Below are 5,601 nucleotides of genomic sequence, written 5' to 3' on the forward strand. Positions count from 1 at the left end.
AGGACAAGGGGGCATGGCTTCAAACTGAAAAAGGGCAGATAATAGGAAAATATTAGATATTGGGAATAAGTTCTTTACTGTGAGGGTGGTGAGGCACTGGAACAGGTTGCCCAGAGAATCTGTGGATGCCCCACCCTTGCAAGTGTTCAAGGCCAGGCTGGACAGGGCTTTGAGCAACCTGGTCTAATAGGAGGTGTCCCTGCCCATGGTAAGAGGGTTGGAACTAGATGATTAACTTTAAAGGTGCTTTCCAACCCAAATCATTCTATAATTCAATAATTCTATTCTCTGATTTGCGGAGCTCAGAAGTGCCCTAAGTATCACCCCAGAGCCCGCGGCACTTGTCAGGTGCCCCTTCCTTCCGCAGCCCACAGCAGGGCTTAGCCTCACATCGATTTGATCTAATTTCACAGCGACCCCCCTCTTCTGTCCGTGGCCGTAGCGGAGCCGGGCTGTCTCTCAGGTCCTACCCAAATGCGGAGCTCCCCTTGCTGGTGACAGCCGGTATGGGACCGGCTCCCGGCTCCGAGCGCCGTGCAGCGACACAAGCGTGCCCAGGTCAAGGTGGGAATCCGAAATCGAGGTGAGGGAATCATCCTGTGCCTCCCCAGAACCTGTAAGCAGGCGGCTGCCGGGCTCCGGTGCGGGTGCAAGTAAGAGCACCTCTGGCTTCTTTCCAGGCACATCGTGACGCGTCAGTGAGGTTTAGGGGCGTATTCCCACCCTAGGAATGCCCTAAGAAGGGCACCACCAGGCCCACGATGTGGCACCCACCTTCCACATGCTGGAATCAGCTGGAGTTGCACTGTTTAAATAAACTCGTATTATTTACTGTAGTGTGGAATTCATGTGTTGCTTGCTGGAGCAGGTAACTAGTCAAAGCCTACTGCTTCTTTCCTGACTCAGTAGTGATAATTCCCAGAATGTAACTGTAGTCTGGCTTCTTTGGTTTATTTAACAGTCTGACTATCCTATTGTTTACATAACTGAGTAACATAAAATAATATATTCCCCTGAGCTTTGTTGCAAATATATTGAGTAGTTGTCATTATTATTGTTATTATTGTTGTTGATATCGTTGTTATAGTTTGTTATTGTTATTTGGTAATAATTTCACTTCTAGGAAAAACAAATAATTTGAAAAGCATTAGACAAATTGCTAGATTTGACTTATCATTAGAGTAGGTAAATCATCCATTTGAGTACGGTGCTTTGCTTTTGTTTCCTTGAATACCCTAGGTCCCACTGAGTTGTCTGGGGATTTGTATGACACATGAACTTCATTAAAGTATGCAGTTCACTAAAGGATCCTTCTCCCGTAAAATGCATCCTCACAGAGGAGACACACTGATGAAGAGGTGTGACATCATGGCCCTTTACTTCCATATGGCCAGGATTTTGGTGGCTGCAGACTCTTGGTAAATTCATATAACACACTTTAGGCTGCCCCTGACAGCCTGAATTACAATATTATCATTTCCACGGAGGAAAATTGTATTCGACGTATGTGGGAAATAACAATCTGCACACAGAGTAAGGTTTTGAGACTGAGCAGTGTATAGAACAGAGCAGTGGAGAGCCCTATAATGACAGAGCATGAAAAGACATGAAAGATGCAAAATGCAGAGATACCAGAGACCAGGAAGTCAGATCCTTCCCCAGACAGTGCTGGGCAGAATGCCTGCTAGGCAAGAGAGGAGCCTGGTTGTTCCATTAATACTGTATTTACTGCAGTGAGACTATCCACACAAACAAAGGAGTCACCAACCCAGAAAGATTAGCCTAAGTCTAGATATAGTCAAGACTGAGTTTAAAAGCAGCCTTGCAATACTTCTTTTTTCAGGGACCTCTGGCCTCTGAGGAAGTAGCAGGTAAGTCACTTTAACGTAGATTCTACAGTTGCTTAGGTGTGCAAATATTGGAAACTCACAGGAGTTTTGGAAGTGTGCAAACTTTCAAATTCCATTGAAAGTAGACTCCAAAACTACCTAACCTACAGACAATTCCTTTACATTCCCAAACCTCATCTTCAGCATTTATGGTGGTCTAGCTCACTTGTGTTCCGTTTCACCATCTGTAAAGTGAACTCATGACACCTTTATACAGTAGAAGGAAGTTTAATGAGAAGAATGTTACAAATGAATCATGTATTTTTTACAACTGGTTAATTGTCTTTTTCTGGAAACAGGGTTGCTCTTCATGAATCAATATTACTGCTGTATTTCTTAAAGATGCCTGAAATCTACTGAGTTTCTCCCTACTTCTCAAAATAAAAGGTTCCTCAGCTTTTCCCACTATGAAATCATTCAGAAAAAAAATTGTGAAAGGTTAATCAACTATGGTGATTTAGAGTGTAGGCCAAAGTCCTCTGTAGTTAGTCAATATATTAAGTATTACTCATTATGTTTAATATTAAACCTGACAGCAGTCATATCCAGGACTCTCCAGACACAGATCCCAAGTACAAAGGATTATTCTGACAAGCCTTCCTACATATTCTTTACTGGCATTTTAGCCTTTGCTTGTTATTTCCATTTTTCCAATTTCACATAAGCTAAAATATTCTTTTAGTATAGGTCATAAAAATGAACATTGAGCTAGTATTGTACCAATTTTTGAAGGAAAATATTAATAAATCATTGTCATTGTATTATTTATTAATTTTTGGATAAAACCCCCTTTAAATAGATAAATATTCTGATTTCTGCTCATATCAAGGCGAACTCGCATAAATTACACATCAGTTTCAGCACTGACTCCAGCTGTGGAAGCACTGGACTCTAAAAACATAAGAGACAAAGATGGAAAAAAGTGATTCAGAGCATGCATGGGTTTTGTACGTGGCATAGGGAATGACCCATTTCTGGATCATGAGAGGAAAGGTTATCTCAGCTTCCATGTTATCTCAGCTACTCTGCAACAGAAACTCACGTATTCGGAGTCAGGAGCTGCCTGTTATGACACAATAGGCTCATCCCAAGTGGGCAGCCTGCAGCATCCTGCCAGTGCCCAGGGAAAGGTGGGAGATGTGACAGCAACCACCACAATTCCCTAGAGGTAAAAAATACTGCTGGCAGTAGAAGGGACAGGGAAAACTGCAAGTGCCTTTTTTTTTTTTTGACTCTGCAGGTGCTGAGCTTCCCCCCCAGCTGATGTTCCCCCAGGGCTGTGCTCTCTGCCCTGGTCAGGAGACCCCATGGTGGGCCACACCTCCTGGACACTCAGTTAAGTTTATTTCCCTCAAAAAAGTCAGAAATATGAGTAATCTCTTACTGCTTTCACAAACTACGTGACTTTATATACAGTTGCAAACGCTGTTAAAAATTAAGTAGGTAGAACAAGATGCAAAGTTATAAATTAGGCCACATACTCAGTGGTTATGATGTCTATTTGTTATAGGATGTTTGTATCTTTGCGCTGTGGTCACTGTTTTTTGGATGGTATTTCTGTTCATCCCATATTCCTCTTCACCTCAGCTTAAAAACAGTATTATTTACTGGGCAAAGGTTCTTCTTTTAGAGGATGGTTGGGCTCCCCAGGGAAGTGGTCACAGCACCAAGCCTTACAGAGTTCCAGGAGAGCTTGCATAATGCTCTCAGGCACATGGTGTGACTCTTGGGGTGTCCTGTCCAAGGCCAGGAGTTGGGCTTTCATGATCCCTGTAGGTCCATTCCAAGTCAGGATGTTCTGTGATTCTGTGAATCTTCCAGAAACACCAGCACCAGCTGAGCATGCAGGACAGTGCCATACCATGTGTTGGGCTGTTTAGAGCTGTGTCGCGGGTTCGGTTTGTAACCGGGCAGAAACACCAATTTAGTGTAGTGGTTTGGTCCAAAATACTCATTACTGTTTATCTGCTGTGAGATAAGAATTAGGAGAAATGCAAAGCAGGCACCAAACTTGAAAGAATATAAAGAAGTTTATTAACAGACCTAAAAGAAGGGAAAAAAATTATACCATAACTTCACTCTCCTCCTCCCCCCACCTTCCTCCCTTCTCCCACTGACAATGTGAAAAGACAACCCTTAAGATGTTCAGTCTGTTTACCACTTCCATAATAACCTTGTTCAGTCCATTTAGAAAGAGAAGTCTCTTCTTGCTCATGCTATGAAAACATTATCACAACGAGACAGCCGCCCACTTCCAAATATTGTTCAGTCCATTTAGGAAGAGGAGTCTCTCTGCCTGCGTGTGAGTCCTTTCCCCCGACTTGCAGCTTTTCCCGCAACTGCTTTCGAGGGTCCACTCTTGAAGTTTTTTGGGGTACAATTTTAAGGTTGAGCCGTTCAGAAACAAAAACAGAGGCCCTTCTCCTTCCCTGGGAGCAAAGGGTCTTCATCATCTTCATCGTTAGGACTATCTCTGGGAGCATCTCTAGGGACTGAGGTTTTCTCCTTTCCCGTTTGGAGCAAAAGTCCTCATCTGGTTCATCTCTAGGGACTGAGGTTTTCTCCTTTCCCATTTGGAGCAAAAGTCCTCATCTGGTTCATCTCTACGGACTGAGGTTTTCTCCTTTCCCGTTTGGAGCAAAAGTCCTCATCTGGTTCATCTCTACGGACTGAGGTTTTCTCCTTTCCCATTTGGAGCAAAAGTCCTCATCTGGTTCATCTCTACGGACTGAGGTTTTCTCCTTTCCCATTTGGAGCAAAAGTCCTCATCTGGTTCATCTCTCCCTGTCCAAACTTCTCATGAAATTACAGCTGCGTCAGCATCTGCCTATCTCAGCGCAGGTGCTTTTGCTCACGAGTTGAACACTCCACCCCCCATATCTTCATGAAATTACAACAGGATACTCTGATATATCATAGCTTCACAACAGAATTTCAGCTTTAAGCATCTCCTCAACTTTAAGTGGCTTAGAGAATTGTCCATATTCAAACTGGCCAGCTGATAGGTTCTGTCAGTTCCCAGAGGAAGCTGTAAGCACCCCTTAGCAAGGACGTCCCTTCCGGGACTATGCTTGCTAACCTATGACAGGCTGCAAAGTTCATCCAGAGACTGGAGCATCTCTCCTGTGAGGAAAGGCTGAGGGAGCTGGGCCTGTTCAGCTTCGACAAGAAATAACTGAGAGGGGACCTTATCAATGTCCGTATCTGAAAGGAGGGTGTCAAGAGAACGGAGCCGGCTCTTGTCGGTGCTGACAAGGAATAAGATGTATTGGAAGTGCCGCCTGAATGAGGAAGAACTTCTTTACTGTGTGAGTGACCACACACTGAAACAGGCAGCCCAGACAGGGCGTGCAGTCTCCCTCACTGGAGATATTCAAGAGCTGTCTGGATGCAATCCTGTGCCATGTGCTTGAGCGGAGAGGTCAGACCAGATCTCCCACTGTGGTCCCTCCCAACCTGACCCATCCTGTGATTCTGTGAGGTGATGGAGTCACAGAACCACAGAATAAGCTGAATTGGAAGAGACCCACAAGGACCATCGAGTCCAGCTCCTGGCCCTGCACAGCACCATCCCCCAGAGTCACACCATGGGCCTGAGAGCATTGTCCAAACCCTTCCTGAGCTCTCTCAGGCTGGTGCTGTGACCACTGTCCTGGGGAGCCTGTTCCAGTGCCCAACCACCCTCTGGGGAAGAACCTTCTTCTAATATCGA

The sequence above is a fragment of the Corvus brachyrhynchos genome, unplaced genomic scaffold (genome assembly GCF_000691975.1).
Source record: "Corvus brachyrhynchos isolate BGI_N302 unplaced genomic scaffold, ASM69197v1 scaffold106, whole genome shotgun sequence".
Lineage (NCBI taxonomy): Eukaryota > Metazoa > Chordata > Aves > Passeriformes > Corvidae > Corvus > Corvus brachyrhynchos.